The sequence below is a fragment of the Lactuca sativa genome, chromosome 4, assembly GCF_002870075.4.
Source record: "Lactuca sativa cultivar Salinas chromosome 4, Lsat_Salinas_v11, whole genome shotgun sequence".
Lineage (NCBI taxonomy): Eukaryota > Viridiplantae > Streptophyta > Magnoliopsida > Asterales > Asteraceae > Lactuca > Lactuca sativa.
Genome location: NC_056626.2, coordinates 236,705,916 through 236,724,266, shown reverse-complemented (window position 1 = coordinate 236,724,266; position 18,351 = coordinate 236,705,916). Strand labels below are relative to the sequence as shown.

Here is an 18,351-nt window from a genome sequence, read left to right as displayed (position 1 = left end):
CTGAACCTCCCAGTCCATGTTGCGTGACCACTATTCTGAAAATAAACATACTGTTGTCAGGGTCACATACACTTTCCAAGTTTCCTGGTTCCATCTAGGCCCTCCTTGACTCGAGTACGGATCCTCTGCTTTCAGTAGTACGGGCCCATACTACCTTCCACATCTACCCGTACTTTCCTCAAGGATTGCTTTGACTTCGCCAAGTCCCTTTTTCCAATACCCTTTCTACTGACTTCATCCTAGGCTTCCCTAGGGCACTCTCCGACCTACTCACCGCCATCAGCTGCACTAGGAGTCCCCACCACCTCCTCCATAACTAGTTTGCGGATATTGTTACATATCCGTTCCATAGTTGGTTGAAGTTGGCCAAAACCCCCATAGCACAAAGCAAGCAGCATTCGTGCATTGAGTAACCAAACCAGGCATAACCTATACAGGCCATTCTACTGCTTACTAATCAGTCCTAGCATACAGCTCATACAACAGGCATATAAGGCATCCTTCCTAGACCCTTAGCCCTAACTATCATGCAATTTTCATAATCATATATCAGGCACACAAGGCATCCTCCTAGATCCTTAGTCCTATTCTATCATGCAGTTCTCTGAATCAAAACCATATAACATAACGTAGCAAGTATGGGTATCTTGGGGAAAACTTACTTGAGCCCAGTCGGTCGCACGCATCACACACTTCATCTTTCTTGAAATTTCTCAATTTAGATTTTTAGAAAACCATTTTCCTTGTAAAATCTTTTAGTCCCTCGGTTTGAGTCCAGACACCCCCGAGGGTGTGTCCGAATCCCTCAAACCAGGGCTCTGATAACAACTTGTAATGTCCCAAAATTCAAACCCGAAAATTTCATTTTTGAATTAATATGTTTAATAAATATTTTACCAAAACACTATCGATAGAACAACATCTTACAAAATCATAATGTTGTGTCTCAAACCATGACACAAAAGTAATGAAAATCAGAGTACAATCCCAGAAACTCAATGTGGAAACCATGTGTGTATGTGATGCGCTGCTACACTGCCGACTCCTTCCCCTTCGACGAAGAGGTACCTGAAACCAAAACCAAAACTATATGCACAAAGCTTAGTGAGTTCCCCCATCATACCACATACAATACAATATCGTCGGTATCTTTCAACCGGTAAACTCATCGGTATCTTTCAACCGGTAACCATCATCATTATCTTTCAACCGGTAACTGCCATCGGTATCTTTCAACCGATAACTCGGGACTATTTCACCCCCTACCACTAGCATGCAACAACATATATAAGCATATAGTCAGGCATATCCGGGTACTAACCTACCCTAGGTCCTAAGGACCACTGTCAGGGAAGCTAATCCCTACTACACACATAACATGTCATATAGTAAAATCTCATAACCAAAACACATAACCAGACCAAGATAATTATCATAAAGACAATCATCTTCTAAATACCACTTTTTGGTGGGCCGACATTGTGGTCTTAGATCCACCCCTACTGGAAGGTAACTCAATTCAATGTCGTGCAGTGTTTGAATTATCCTTGGCGCACAAGTCGACTCCTCGACTCCTACACGACAGCCTTCAAGTCCACACACAGCACATGCAACCCTAAACAGGGTTAGTCCAAGTCCAGTCAAAGTCAGCTTCAAGTTAACCCGACTCGCCGAGTTGAGCCGTCAACTCGTCGATTCCCTAACCCTTTACTCGTACTTATCCACATCTCGACTCGTCGAGTTTGGCATTGACTCGACGAGTTCCTCTCTTGCATGAACATCACATGAAGCTCATCCGACTAGCCGAGTTGTATGAACACTCGTCGAGTCCACCTTCATTTGATGAACAAGTCATGTCCTCGACTCGCCGATTTGCATGAACAACTCGTCGAGTTCATCTTCAATCTTAAGAAGATTGCCTTGGACTCGCCGAGTCTGTTCTAGTACTCGTCGGGCCCCATGAACTCCAGGTATAAAATTACGTCCAATGCATTGGGTCACTCTTTATGTCCGGTTACTACCCTTCTAACACTCAACTGAGTTCTTTTGACCTTCAACATATATGGAACTCAAAACCTTGGACTCGTCGAGTCCCAGGAACGGAATCGCCGAGTCGGTCACGTCCACACTCTAAATCCTTGATTTCTGATATACAACCTTTGATCAAAAGATAGATCCAACCTTCTACAATCGATCTAGCACGTAAAGTTACAAACTTTACGTGCTTGCATGGGACTTTGAGCTCAAAAAGACATAAAACAAGCTCTTATGATTTATGGGACCTTTCATGGGTGCAAAAGCAGTCCTCAACTGCCTTATGACTCCTTATCTGACATGATTCAGAAGCTCTAACCCCCAACCATGTTTTCAATCATGGTTGGCCATCAAAAATGGCTTATAAAAGCCCTAAATCCCCCTAAAAAGGGATCTAACAAATGAAAGAGTAAGGTTACAGCTTTTTACCTTCAATGAACTGTAGAAGGTGCACAAACTCGGGTTCCCTTGGTCTTTACTTGCTTCCTCAAGATTTTCTCCTTCCTTCTTTAGACCACAAGCACCAAAATCCACCGACAAGGCTTAGATTGATTCACTAACGGCTAGGGTTTCAATGAGAGGTGTTATGGGAGCATAAGGGACGTTGTGGCCGAGATAACATTATTTAAATAGGGTGCAAACCCTCGGATTAGGGTTTTTGTCCAGACAGGGTTTACTTGTCGAGTCTAGGGCCCGACTCGTCGAGTCCATCACTTAAATCCCGCGTCCCGTCCCGCTTCTACACGGTGAGTTGGTCCTTCAACTCACCGAGTCCAAGGCCAAAAATGCAAAATACTTAGAAAGAAATACGTACCAAGACCCAGGTGCTACAGTCAGACAAATCGGAAATCGGGAAACAAACTGTAGGATAATAAGTATGACTATGTTCCATGTATTTGTCTGCATGATATCTTATAAAATAGAGGATTATATGATCACTTATCTAATGTACGCGTCAAAGTTCGACGGTTGCTTTTTGAGAGCTACGATTACTAATCAGATTTAAAGTTTCATTGCCAATTATAGTTATTAGACTTATCCAAGTGGGTGACTGTTGGATTAGGTGTTTTAACCCATAACTATGATTGGTATGTACTTGACCCAATAGTAGCATGGTCCATTTCGGGTTTCCTTCACCAGAACAATTTGATAGATAGATATTTAACTAAGTGGTTATTTATGATTTATTAATATATTATAAGTATAATATATTAATTTAAGAATCGTATTATTTAATTAGTGTTGATCAACAACTAATTAAGAATTAATTTAGTGATCAAAAGAGACTAATTAAATTGATACATATAAGTTGGTCTAATGATCCATGGTTTGATTTGTGATGGGCTTATGGGTTAATCCATGAAGTATTTATCCAAATCAAGTGGATGGATCATGGGCTAATGTGTATGGATTAGCATTACACATGACCTTTGATATTCTACACACATACACACACACACACACACACACACACACACACATATATATATATATATATATATATATATATATATATATATATATATATATATATATGTCACACCAAAAAAGTGTGACCATATGCGTATAGTGACATTTTATTTTTTCACTGAAAGTGTGACGGAAGGTGACGCCATTGTATGGGTCTTATGGTCACTTTAAAATGTAGTATACGTATGATATGAAAACATGTGGCCGTATTATAAAAGTGTGACCAATATGTACAGAATTTTGTTCCTTAAATATCCAATATTGTAGCATTAAACCGTCAGTATACACATTTATTTAGTAACTGTGGTGATTGTATATCACCAACTTGCGACATTCAATATGTTTTAGTGTAGTTGTTTTCTTTTATATTCTCACACAATTTAAATTTTATTAAGACTATTGTGTATCTTTTGTAAACATGTAATTATAGTGAGCATGACCATGTTTACGAAATGGCCACATGTAATTAATTCCATAAGTGACGAATTGCTAATAATTAGTCACAAAAAAACAATCAATTTTTGTGAATATAGCGTATCGTATAGAGACACACAATTAAGTGAAATACAATCATAAGTATTATAAAGACACATTTTGTTAGAATTAAGGACTATTCGGTATCGTATTAAGACTATTGGGTGTATTTTAGACACATATAATTACGGTGAACATATCCACGTTCGCTAAATTAGCGAACACATAATTAATGAGGTAAGTGACGATTTGCTAGTATTTAGTCTCAACAACAATCAATTATAGTATTTATTTGCCACATAAATTGTTTTTTATGTTGTTATTGTTTAACATAGTCATAAAAACTTTAGAATAAACATCATTTTAAAACAACTATAAACTCATAATTCTTGTATATTATGGCTATTGTTAACCATTTAGCCACACATTAAAAAATGATGTAAAGTAACTATTTTATAATTTTAGAGACATTGAAAACCTATAAAACATGGCCAAATTTATATTAAAGCCACTTTAATTTACCATTTATTATTACTTTTTCTATATTGTAGACACATCAAAATAATTTAAATTAAAGTAACCAAGCCCAACAATATGAAACAAAAGCAAAATTCATAATTTGATATTAGTAATAATTGAAATCCAAATCCATACATTAAATTCCTAAATAAAATACCAAAAAAGAAATTGTCCTAATTTCAAGAATTTAAATAATGGTAAAAAAATCAAACACATCATAAACCAAAACCTAAACATAACCAGACATTCATTTTATTTGTATTGTTCCTTGACTTCTTGAGAAGGGAATCAGATGATATGTAAGTTGATTTCCTTTTCTTTGAGTTTTGATGTTGATGTTCTTGATGTGATATAATTTTTGGTACCTATAACAACAACATTGAAACAAAAAAAATAAGTTCATAAGGGCGTCATTTTCTTCCAGTCTAGACTTTCCTTCTAAACTTCCAACTTCAATGTTAAATTCCCAATCTATCATGTGAAAATTGTAGCTAATACGGGTTAAATATACAATAGCAATGTACTTATATTTCTTTTAAATACAATAGGAATGTACTTTTATTTTTACTACTAATAATATAAAAATGTAACTTGCACATATTTTAGAAGTTCCGTGCTACAGATTGCTATTATTGGTGATAAAATGTAAGTGTGTCTTTGTTATTTTGTTATTGGTAGAATATAGTAATCTATAAATAAGATTACATTTATTTCAACAAGTTTTTTTTTCATAATGACTTAATCTACTCAAATTCAAATTGTTTTGAGAGTAGATAATCTAAAATGAAAAACTAAAATTAGTATTAGGCAAAACATAAAAACAGATTATTACAACTTCAGCTTCTCCCCCAATCTTACCTCTTATTGTAATGAGTAATATCGTCCGAATTTGTCTTTGAGGTGCAATGGTCAAATTAAAAATAAAACAAAAAATTGCGGTGGTACAAAACTCTATGAAGTATGATATTTGAATTATGTTACAAACCTGGACATAGAAGGGCTTTTTCGTAATTTTCCAAATCACAATTTGGCATGTTATTTTCTGCAACCCGAAATAAAACCAACAAGATCATACTGTAACATTCAACTTTCAGTTTTAAGAAAAACTAATATATTTTTAGATAATAAGGTAACAATAAAAATCTTTCTGTTTAGATGACAATTAGATTCTGATAGAGGTATCTGAATATTTAATAATGACATGTATGTTAATCAATATAACAAAATTCCATACTGATATGGGGTTAGAGGATGAATAGTCCCAAAAGAGCTTGTTTCCTTCCACAATTGAATGTACCAAGGGATCCTAAATACATAATTCCATGGAGAAGTTAAGTGTCATCTTCCATTCTGAAAATAATTTTATATATGCAAAATGAGTTCCAAGTCAAAATAAATGAATATAAATGCAAAAAGCATCACATACATATGATGAAAATTACCTTTGCAACCTTCGTGTGTTCTTCCAACCCATGCACCAAATACAATCCATTTGTTGATAAAAAAAACAAAAATATCATAAATAAATTAAAATATGATAAATACATTACATAAGATAACCTTCTAAAACATAAAATGTAATAGAAATATGAAATTACTAAATTGTGAACATATTTTCGACATATTCATAAGATAAACTTCTAAAACATATTCTAAATTTCTGATGCAATTGAAAAACTCAAATAAACAATGAAGTTGAGTTGAATTTATATATCATAATAACTCTTGAAGATTCTGATGCAATTGTAAAGCTCAAATATACATTGAGCTTGAGTTGAAATTAAATGATCTTGAATTTTATATCCAAGTCAAATGTGATATCCACTTTGTCAAAGACAAAGTAAAATCAAATCGTCCCAGTCTCAAACGAAACATAGCCTAATGTTAAAAAAGAAATATTTATCTCAAATAGAATTAATAACCTAATTTTTGAACTAAAATCCATATAGATATTTCTTCAAGAATACCGTACATTAGTAATATCATATAGCAGACTTTAGAAATATATAAAAAAACTAACCAAGAAAATACATCATGTTTACAGTTTCAAAAAGAAAAGTACCTCAGGGATGACAGTCGAACTTCTACTCACACAAATCTTCCAACTCCAGTCAAGTCAGAGTACCACCATGAGAGGTGATAAATCAAAAATCAGATAACACATCTCAGATAACACATACAACTTTAGAATCGGATCGTATCGTATCATTCACGAATTTCGCATCCTTTGTCCAATAGACGACCATGAATCATATTACATCACTCAAAGAGAAAAAAAAAAAAGAACTTAACCATCAGACCATAAGTCGGGAATTAGAGGATTCGGAACATAAAATTATTGAAATTATAGTATTAAGAAATCAAAAATCGACTGATAAACACTTAGAGATAAATCGTTTCTTACTTCTTATCAAACAACATTCGAAATTGATGGGAGTGTTTCAAGGCTTCTCCAATCGACAGCATATGGGCATGTTTCTATGCATCGACGATGTTTCGTTTATCTAGGCGCATAGACGATCGGCAGTCGAGTCCTAATTTTTTATTTCTTTCGCGTCCAAGCTATAACCCTTTTCACGACAGGAAATAAACTGATATAAATCGTACGGTTATGGTGGTGATGGCAGCGATAGTGAGGAACCTGGTGGCGTAATAAATGACAAAAAAAATCTACAGAAAACCAGGGAAATGGCAATGGTGAGGGGAAACGGCGGTTACACCCTGTTCCTGAGTTTCATTTAAAGGAAAGAAAAGAAGAGAAATGCCGAGAGAAAATAAAATAATGGAAAGGAAAGTAAAGTGTAGTTTTCTGTTCCCGAGTTCGAGTTCGAGAGAAAGAAAATGAAAATTATTTTTTTTGTGTTCCCGAGTTGGAAGGAAAAGAAATGAAAACTAAAAGTGGACAATTATACCCTTGTCACATTTTTTCCACAATTTCGAACACGATTCTCTTGAAAAGAAAATTATGTCTAAATTATTTTTTTTTTTGCCAACTATTGCCTACATCTCGACTTCTTTAATTATTTTTTTCTCATGATTATTTATACAACAATCATTAATGCATAATTCATTATTAATCACAATTCTAGGGTGCGGGCTTATAGTCAGGGTGCGGGCTTATAGTCACCGGCATTGGAGCTTGTAGTTGCTTTGAAGCTGACATATCATGCAGCAATAGGATACATATCAAGGGATAAACGGGGGGCGAGAAGGACCTCAAGTGGGATTGCTTTGCTGATACTCACTCCGGCGCTTTCACTCATATCAATGGGTTCATTCGATGGCTTTTTAAGCACAAATTGTTGTATTAAAGTAGCTAAAGTTATATACAAAGACCGAAGAGCAAACGGAATAGCAGGGCATACTCTTCTACCACTACCGAAAGGAAGCAATTCATAATTGTTTCCCCTGACATCAACATGTTTGTGAGTTGTCAAGAATCTTTCTGGCTGAAATTCTTTAGGATCTAGCTCATGTTGAATTTTCCAAAGATTAGTCAATAAACGTGTGCCTTTAGGGATTTTGTAGCTACCAATAATGCAATCCTCCATGGACTCATGAGGAAGGTTTAGAGGTCCAGGCGGGTATAAAGGCATGTAACATCAACATTTAATTGAGAAGGGAACATACTTTAGTAATGGAATTTACATGATTTATTGAACTTGTGTCAAAAAAATGATAGAATCTTTCAATTGTGGATTTAGATGTATTTTAACCAAATTAACTTTCATCCATTTGTCAGCTAAATACGTCAACCACCTAATCTTTTACTTTAATTCTTTCGAATTCCTTTGCAATCCATGAACCAAACATAAGTTTAATTTATTCTCTAATTAATAATATATAAAATGATATGAAATGAGTTTAATTTGCATGCTCCTATTTGCTATGAATAGGAATGTCAACCCATGCATGTAATCATTAACGTTTCTCATATCAAGAATTACATCCGTCGTTCTTTCCAAACATTCTCTTTGTTCATTTACTTCATTTCACTTTCCAAGCATTCTCTTTGTTGATTGACTTCATTTCATTTAATGTTTAATCACCGCATTAAATATTTTGGCCGTTATTCTTCAAGGCTTGACTGGATATTCATCCGGTCATGACTCAAACTAAGTTACCTACCTCAATTGTTGTTGAGTAAAATGATTCAGAAAATGACATATGAAGAGCATAAAGATTTGGTAGATGGGATATTTAAATTGGTCTAAAAACGGCACAAGAAGATTGAGGCTGCTAATATTGATTTTGAGTACTAATTAGAAGTTGTAAGAATAGGATTAGTCCTTATGATTTTGTGATTATAGGTATGCATTATGTTTGAATTTGTTAGTTGCTGAATTTGAAAAATAGGCAGGGAGTGATGTACCTACATCCAAGAAGATCAAGTTTGATGACTACAATTGGCAACATATGTATTTGTTTATTCCCAAAAACCAATCAGTGTTCAAAGTTTTTTTAAACGTGCTATTATTTCTCTCATGCAGGTGCCTAGAATCTTGATGGATAATTAGGAACAAGATGCAAAGTAGTTTTCATGTGTACATCTACCTTGCTTGGCTGTATATATTTTTGAATTTCAAGTGAAAAAGAATTGCATGAAGATTAATGTATGTGGGTAGCTGCAAAAAGGTTGGTGTCATTAAGGGTCGAGCTTGCTGCTACTGTCGGGTATGAAAGTAGATAATGGTGGGGCCATGCAAAAAACCTCTCAACCGGATGCATATATGATCTCGCAAGATGGTTTGTAAGATAGGATCTTAATGACCTTAATGTTTAAGAATTCATTTACAAATTAAGTTATGGACTCTTTATTGGTTAAATGCTAAAACAACAGTAAAATAGTTGTAAATTTAAGATTGTTTGTATCGATATTGTTGTTTTTATGAGACCTTTATTTAAAAAAAAAATGTGTAGAAAATGACATGGATATTTATCTGGGAAGTAGGTTCTAATTTGCGTATGAAATTAGTGTTGAAGACTTATATAACACCATTATTTCACTACAAGAAACCTTGGCATTACCGGCGACGCCTTTAGCGGCGACACCAAACAATAGCGGCGACATGTAATTGACGCGTTACATGTCGCCGCTATTGCTAGGTGTCGCCGCTAATTCTTTGTTACAGCGATCCGTGTCATTTTAACCCCAACCGTCCGATCTCTTTTCAATCCAACGGCTGTAGAGGAAAGCGAAAAGACTCGCTGACTTTTCCCTCCACTTGTCGCCGCTATTGCCCTAGTGTCGCCGTTATTGCCCTAGCGTCGCCGTTATTGCCCGTCGCCGATAATGCTTTACGCAGATATCCCTTTCCAGTATCTGTCCATCAATCCGATTTAATTAATCAATCGAAATCTTTCATTTTATCGGGAATTTTTGGTTGTTCTTCGCCTTACCGAGTTGATAACATCTACACCGGAAACAAGAAGTCTACCAACGGTTATTGCCAACAGTTCCTACGTTCACAACGGTTACATTTAGATGATTACGCTTACATGAGTACATTTACATAAATACGTTTACATGAGTGCGTTTACATATACGATAACAGGACAGACATCACTAGGTGCTATAGCATGGAACGATTTCAGGATCTAACTATACCAATGAATCACAACGCATTGTGATAGTTATATTGGGTATACATGATCATAGTAATGTGGATGTTCACGACTTGCAAATATGCAGGGGTCATGTATGGGTCCCAAAATCCCTTTGATAGGGGAGCGTCTAGCCTGGGATCTAGCCATCACATTATGCTTTATCCCTCAAATAAGGCAATATTAGTACAAAAGTAGTCACTTGTTACAAATACTACAGTACTTATGAGAATACAATAGGTTAAAGGTAGTTAGTACGGTTGTAGTTCGATACTACACCATAGTACTATTTCATTTTCCCATTACATTCACTTCGTGAACATTCAGACGATGCACGGTAATGTAGAAGCTATATTTTTGGTTGATGATAGTCAGATTTGGGAAAATACACACTCTTACAGGAGACACACACAGATACTAGATGCCTTGGTAGAAGGCTACTATCAGTAGGAAGCATAGGGCTTTTTAGGATGTTCAAAACGTTTTGATACTTACAGTTCATATACATACAAATACTTACATTTCATATACGTACAAATACTTACATACAAATTAAGACACTAAAATACTTATGATCTCACCAGCTTTAAAGCTGATATTTTCTTTCAAAATAACTTGTATCCTCAGGTCAACAGTAGACAGGTACAGATGCAAGGTTTAGAGAAAATGGAGCTCGTTCAAGACTCATCTTTCATTTTGTTTTATACTTTAGTGTCTATTATAATTTGACAGAACATACTTGTATTAAAATTATATTATTAATGCAATGGATGATGTTGTTGCTTGTTTACTACTTTTCATTGTTGTGATACTGTACATGACGTCCTCCGCCCCAGAACGTTTCCGCCGTTCATGGTTTTGGGGTGTGACATTAAACGTCTTATCTTGTCTCAACTCAGCCTCGATTGTCTCTCCAAGTCCAGAAAATCCCTAACTTAAAACCCTAAAGCATTTGGGGTGTCCTTGAGCCATTTTTGTGTGTTTTTGGTTGTTTGAAGCTTGAAGAAAGAAGTGGAAGCTTGGGGGTTCCAGAAGAAGCAAGTAGATCTAGAGGTTTTGCTTCATTTCCAGCTCATTCAAGGTAAAAAGCTTCAACCTTGACCATCTATCTCTTATATCTCTAATTAGGGTCATTTCTACCTTTTCTAAGCTTTAGTAGAGCCAACTTCGGGGTTTTGTGGCTCTATAGGAGTAGAACTTCATATCTGGAACCATTGAGGATTCCCATGGCATAAAGGTGCCAACTTTATGGCCATGGGAGTCTCATGAATTAGATAACCTCATTTTAGGGCCTTTTGAGCCAAATTCCCCCATGCATGAACGTCAAGTTTGTAACTTCACATGTGATATGGACCCTAGGAGGTCATATCTATGCTCTAGATGTATTGGGATCAAATGAAATCAACTGTATAGACATGGACTTTGGAGACTCGGCGAGTCGTCCATGGGAATCAGCGAGTCGGAGTATGGTTACCCAACCTTTTCTGTTTTTGATCGAACTGGTTGAGTCTAGAAGAGGACTCAACAAGATCGATGTATGGACCTGGAGATCAAGGAACTCGTCGAGTTCAAGAACAGAACTCGACAAGTTCAAGACTATGTCCCAATTGCATGAAAATGAACTCGATGAGTTCATAAGGAACTCGACGAGTCCAGGGTTAGACGTTCCTTTTTGCATGTAAACGAACTCGACGAGTTCAAGGACGAACCCGGTGAGTTCTTTAAAGACTTGGTGAGTAGGGTCGAAGCTCTTAGTGTTCTAAGGATTATGGAACTCGGCGAGTTGGTGGGCCAACTCGGCGCGCTGAGTCAACCAGATGTTGACTTTGACCCAGAGTTGACTCTGACCAAGGTATTGACCTTGACATTGACTTTGACATGAGTTGACCATGAAATGGTAATTAAGGAAGATTGTTATGTGTAGGCATCGAGAGGAGTAGATCCTAGCAGCGAGGACAGTTCAGACACTTTGCGACACTGAGGTGAGTTACCTTCCAGTAGAAGTAGGTCTAAGGCACTAAGGTCGGCCTACTAGTAAGAGTTACAGTAGAGATAATTGTCTTTGTAATAATTATCTGGTATCTTGTTCTTTGTTATGATTATGTGCTAGCATGATATGATGTTACGTGATAATAGATAGTAGTGGGAATAGTCTACGTGCTACAGTCGTAAGGACCGTAGGGTAGGTAGGGCATCCCAGATATGTCTGACAGTATGTTTATGCTATGTTATTATGTAGTAGTGGTAGGGTGTGAAATAGTCCCTGTAGCCGGTTGAGATAAACCAAAGGGTAGGTCAGTGCCCCAGAATTGCCAGACATGATAGGTCGGCACCCCAGAATTGCTAGACATGGTATGTCGGCACCCCAGAATTGCAAAACAGGGTACGTCGGGCACCCCAAAATTCCCTGGTAGCTTGTTTGATTTATGGTACGGGGTATGATGGGAGAACTAACTAAGCTTTGCGCTTATAGATTTCAGTTTTGTTTTCAGGTACCTCTTCTTCGAAGGGGAAGGTGCCGGTACGGTAGCAGCGCATCACACACACATGATTTCCGCATTATGAGATTGTTGGGATTGTACTCTTACATTATTATTAATTTATGACATGATTTTGAGACTCGTGACTATCGTTTTATGATTTGATATGAATCGATGATGTTTTTCAGTAAAATGTTTCATAAGTTATTTAATTAAAAACAAAAATTTTGGCCTTGAAAATTGGGATGCCACATAATGAATTGTAATCATCAAACCGTTGAGAATTGATTACCTACCATTTTTTGCTATCTAGGGTTTACCAAACTCAAAACCTTAAACTAGTCATTTTAAAATATATATATATATATATATATATATATATATATATATATATATATATATATATATATATATTGGTTTATTTAAGGATTTCATGAAAATGTCTTGGATTTTTTTTAAATTTTCCCTTTCTTTTATTTACAACAGTTGCAGGTAGCGTCCACTAAATTATATGATTTTAATAGAAACTAGAAATGATCCCCGCGTTGCAGGGGCTGGAAGGTAACCCGTGATGAACCACTGGTAACTTTTTTTATTGGTTTACATATATACACATATAAACAAATAGATCAGTAAAGACGTAGCGGTGCCTAGCATTAGCATCCCTTGTTTTATAACAATCATGATCTCATCTTGGAATCTCTTCTCAAATCCTTCATATGTCAATTGAGATGGAGTGTTAACAGTAAACTCATATCTATTTTGTCTATTTCAACCCTTTTATTACCCCTGTTTGTTTCTGTATGTGTGTTCAAATCTGTCTCAAGGGTCATTTTTTGTCATTATGTGAACGGGTTCCTCAACACATCTAGCTTCCACGGTGTTGATTGTTAAAATTGGTAGTAAAGGTGTGAACCTAAAGTAATTCCTAGGTAATACCAGTTGGACATCATATGAAGAATTCTTCAATTTTTTCAAGAAACTTGTTCGACCCCAAGCAGTTTCAAGTCTCAACAACTTCTTTTTCTTGTTACCTGCCTCGGGCAATTCATCAGACTACTTAGTATGGTTGACTCTTTACACAATCATTAACCTGTCAGCGTTTTTTTTCCTTCTTGCAATTAATTGTTCCAACTGTGAATCATCTGGTAATTTTTATTGTCGTTCTTTGTGATTTGAAGATTCAATCAGTGATTATAATTGATGAAAGGTCCATTCTTGATAGGTGGCTTGTGAATAAGTTAAGTAGCCAAACTCGTAATTCTGGATTTAATTATAGACTTGATTAGTGAAATCCCTTTCTAATCATTTAAAATATCATATATATCAAAATCAATTTTTTTAAATATTTTTTTTATAGTTTATAATAGTTTTTTCTAAAGTGAAATCAATTAAATTTAAAATATATATATATATATATATATATATATATATATATATATATATATATATATATATATATAAAGGACTAAAATGCCCTTACCTTAAAAATTGCATGAACCTGGTTAACGTAATGCCCTTTCTTCCTTAACATGTTGATGGCTTCCTGTGATTTGACTAAACAATCATAAAAAGCCATCATAATTAGAATGTTGCTTTATATAAAACATAGTAAAAGATATTTTTATAAAAAGTTCTAAAATAATTGTATGGATTCATAAGTATACCTTTTTATGTTTCAACTTTTTCCCCATACTTAGTCCCTCCTTTTCCTTTGCTTCATCTACCAAATATATAATCTTGTTAGCATCTTAAAGCAAAAAAATAGATTTTTTATTCAATGAAAGCAAAAGAAAGAATGTAAGAAAAGAAAAAAAAAAAAAAAAAAAAAAGCAATGGGAGAGTGGAATTAGCAAGTCCAGAGCCACCCAAAAAATGCATATGTTATTACAGCTACTTATGACATATGATAATGTAATGGAAAATGTCAAACCAAAATCATGGATTTCTTTATTTAAAGTGAATAGCAGCAACATAATGCAATCTTTAACACAAACATTATGGTCCAGGGGAGTATTGACCAAAACATTACCTTAAAGTGTTCATATCAATTGCAACTTCAGCAAAATATGCCAAAGATTTATTTCACTATATTCCATTACCTCTCAACTATTCCAAATAAAACAATAAGAAGTTAGACATCCACATGAGTGTAAGCAAACTCCATTTCCTGCATATTGATGAGAATAATCTATTATGATGAATTAGATGTTACTCGTTTAGTAATTAACCTATAGATGAGATTAAGAAAGAAAACAACTTCCAATTTTGTTACCATGTCTACACGAGTAGTGTTTTCAAGCAACGACCATGGAGTACCAACTCACCACCTAAAAAACACATATAAAATATGAAATGACTGACATGGAAATCAGATTTCTCAAAGAGCATGGAGCTAAAAAGAGAAATATAAAGAGAAAAAGTATTATGGATAGGACTATTAATGAATTCCTGAAGCAGTAAATACACGACCATTCTTTACTCCGGTACATGACGTTGGGATGCAGGTTAATACACATGTCGTTGATGATTATGTACCCATTGATGAGTCTGATAAGACCGTTTCAGATCCCAAATCAAAGCTACTTACCTGTAAATCTCAAATTGATGGTTGTATAGATATCAAAACCTAGTTGATGCCTTTATCATCTTTAATGTCTTTTCCCCTCAATGGATGTCGTATATTGTCTCTGGAACAAAAAAATAGATACAAAGCAGAGGGAAGGCTTCAATCGTGAACTTTAATCCATCACACACCCCACCGATTTCAGAAACACAAAAATTTCAGGTATTATGATAACATGTCTAACAAAGAAAAAGGAAACAATGAAATCCGATATTCCATAATTTTCAAAGAAAAATGAAAGAGATAAACAAATTACCTAGTTGTTGGCGGAGGAAGATGCTAGATTGGTCGAGGAACTCACAGGAGTGGCGGAGGTGGTAGAACAGACAAACCTTGAAGTAGATAAGTGAAGACCTAGAAAAAACTTATACGCAATGAGAACACAAAAGATGGAGTAGAAGGTACCTTTCAATCACCATCTATACACACCTCTGTAACCGTTGATGAAGGAATTATAAGAGAAATCGGAACTATGCATCAAGTACAATAAAGTTTTTTTCCCCTCTGTTTGACGCCGACAACGGGAAATCGAGGAATTACACACCTCATCGACAAATGGATCGGGGGGAAAACAAAACCGAGAAACCAAATACGCAGGGAAGACAAAAAATCGAGGAATTGAATGGGTTGTAGATCAAACAAAGAAGAAAAAATTGAATAGGGAGAGAAATCGGTGAGGATTTACAGCAAGGCAGAACTTTGGTGGAGGGGGAACCGGAGGAGAGTCGATCTGGAATAGGAAAGGGTAGGTGTTGGTGGAAGGATCGGGAAGAAGGCAAAGCAAGGAAAGAAGCACGTGGCAAAAAAACGGGAAAGGGTAGGCATGAGTAAACAAATTGGATAAAGCAGGAAAAAGCTACGTACCCTCAGTCAACACCCAACTTTAGTTTTAACAATAGTCTAGAAGGACCCTTGAAAAAGAAGGAAATAAATAGATGACATTTGGCAAACATACATAACCTTAGGACCTATTTTGCAAAGGATGATTTATAAGCTTAGGGACCTATTTTGCCAAAGATGATTTTTGCCAAAAAAAAAAAAAAAAACCATCAAATTCACTTTAGCAAAGCTAGGAGAAATATATATATATATATATATATATATATATATATATATATATATATAGAAGAGGGTTCAATTGAGAAAAAAAAAAAGGTTGAGAATGGGGGAACCATTCTCAACCAATCATTTAATGAGCTTAAAAAACGCACGGTGGCAAACTTGTAAATAATCCAAATACATTAATGAGCGGTGGCAAATTTATAAATAATCAAAAAACATTAAACCGTCAGGGCACTTGAGTAATTTGATATCACGTCAAATCTCAACAGAAAAGCACTATTTCCCTCTTCGATACACCATAACACGAAAACCATTTGAAGAAGAATCGACAAGAAGAAAAATATTTGCAGAAGCATCAAATAACATAAACGAAGAAAAATGTCTTCCGATGAAAACATGAACGAGACCATTTCCTCACTCTTGACAATGAAAGGTAACCATCGGCGTTTTTTCTCGAGTTTTTAACGATTTCGAATCATTTCTAAAATTATCACTTGATTACTTGAAATTTCTCGTAATGTTCGAAAATTATTAGTTGATTTAGAACTAAAAACATTGTTTTCACACTATTCATTCTTCAAAAAAGGTTGTTTACTTCAATTTTACTTGAAATTTATGATACTCGTTCATTCTCGTAACCCTCCTTCGTTATTACTTTATTTACTTGAAATTTTTGTAAGAATCATCCATTATTATTTGATATATAAATGATTTTACATCATCTCTTCATTTTTCATCTTTATTCAAAACTATTCTGTCAAAATACAAAGGTTACTTCATATTTCGCTTATGTTTTCCTAATATTAACTACTTACCCTTACAGAAACAACACCAACAGTGAAGAATACATATAAACGAAAACCAAGAACAAATCAAAAAGGTAAATAAAATATGTTTTGTTTACTTCTAAACACAAGCTAAACTAATATTCATTCGTGAATATGTATGTTATATTCACATATGAATAGAAGATAGCTTGCTGCCATACATACATTATTCAAATGTGAATACAACAAGAATGACTTATATATGTTCTATTCACATATGAATATAACAAAACATATTCATATGTGAATAAAAAAATATGAATACATATGTTTTATTCAAATATTAATTCGTGAATATGTATGTTATATTCACATATGAATAGAAAATAGCTTGCTGCCATACATACATTATTCAAATGTGAATACAACAAGAATGAATTATATATGTTCTATTCACATATGAATGTAACAAAACATATTCATATGTGAATAAAAAAATATGAATACATATGTTTTATTCAAAAATTTATTCGTGAATATGTATGTTATATTCACATATGAATAGAAGATAGCTTGTTGTCATACATACATTATTCAAATGTGAACACAACAAGAATGATGTATATATGTTCTATTCACATATGAATATAACAAAACATATTCATATGTGAATAAAAAAATATGAATACATATGTTTTATTCAAATATTCATTTTTGAATATGTATGTTATATTCACATATGAATAGAAGATAGCTTGCTGCCATACATACATTATTCAAATGTGAATACAACAAGAATGACTTATATATGTTCTATTCACATATGAATATAACAAAACATATTCATATGTGAATAAAAAAATATGAATACATATGTTTTATTCAAATATTCATTCGTGAATATGTATGTTATATTCACATATGAATAGAAGATAGCTTGTTGCCATACATACATTATTCAAATGTGAATACAACAAGAATGACTTATATATGTTCTATTCACATATGAATATAACAAAACATATTCATATGTGAATAAAAAAATATGAATACATATGTTTTATTCAAATATTCATTCGTGAATATCAAACTCATTTACCTTCTACTTACTATTGAATAAAGGTAAGAACACTAACATTTACGATAAAGATTCACCAACAATCAGAGAAACAAGATCAATGCAAAAGAGGAAAAATGTGAAAGATACAAAATTCCTATCATATCTAATATATTCATATATGAATAAAATTTTATATATTATTTATTCATATATGAATAAAATTGTATATATGAATAAAATTGTATATACTTTTGT

General features: G+C 34.3%; 1 long non-coding RNA gene across 11 annotated transcripts; it reads right to left on the bottom strand.

The window, feature by feature from the left end:
• Positions 1 to 4,573: 4,573 nt before the first annotated feature.
• On the bottom strand, positions 4,574 to 16,228 carry LOC111897679 (uncharacterized). 11 transcript variants are annotated; one of them, XR_008231774.1, is made up of 9 exons: positions 15,464 to 16,228; positions 14,857 to 15,271; positions 14,684 to 14,751; positions 14,249 to 14,304; positions 14,065 to 14,138; positions 5,940 to 7,067; positions 5,732 to 5,847; positions 5,483 to 5,539; positions 4,574 to 4,862 (listed from the first exon to the last, which is right to left on the bottom strand). It is a non-coding gene; the product is annotated as an uncharacterized LOC111897679 (long non-coding RNA). The 11 variants fall into 11 exon arrangements; XR_008231773.1 differs by having other exon boundaries at positions 5,483 to 5,847; XR_008231772.1 differs by having other exon boundaries at positions 4,574 to 5,847; positions 5,940 to 5,959; positions 6,560 to 7,067.
• Between the last annotated feature and the right edge of the window lie 2,123 nt (positions 16,229 to 18,351).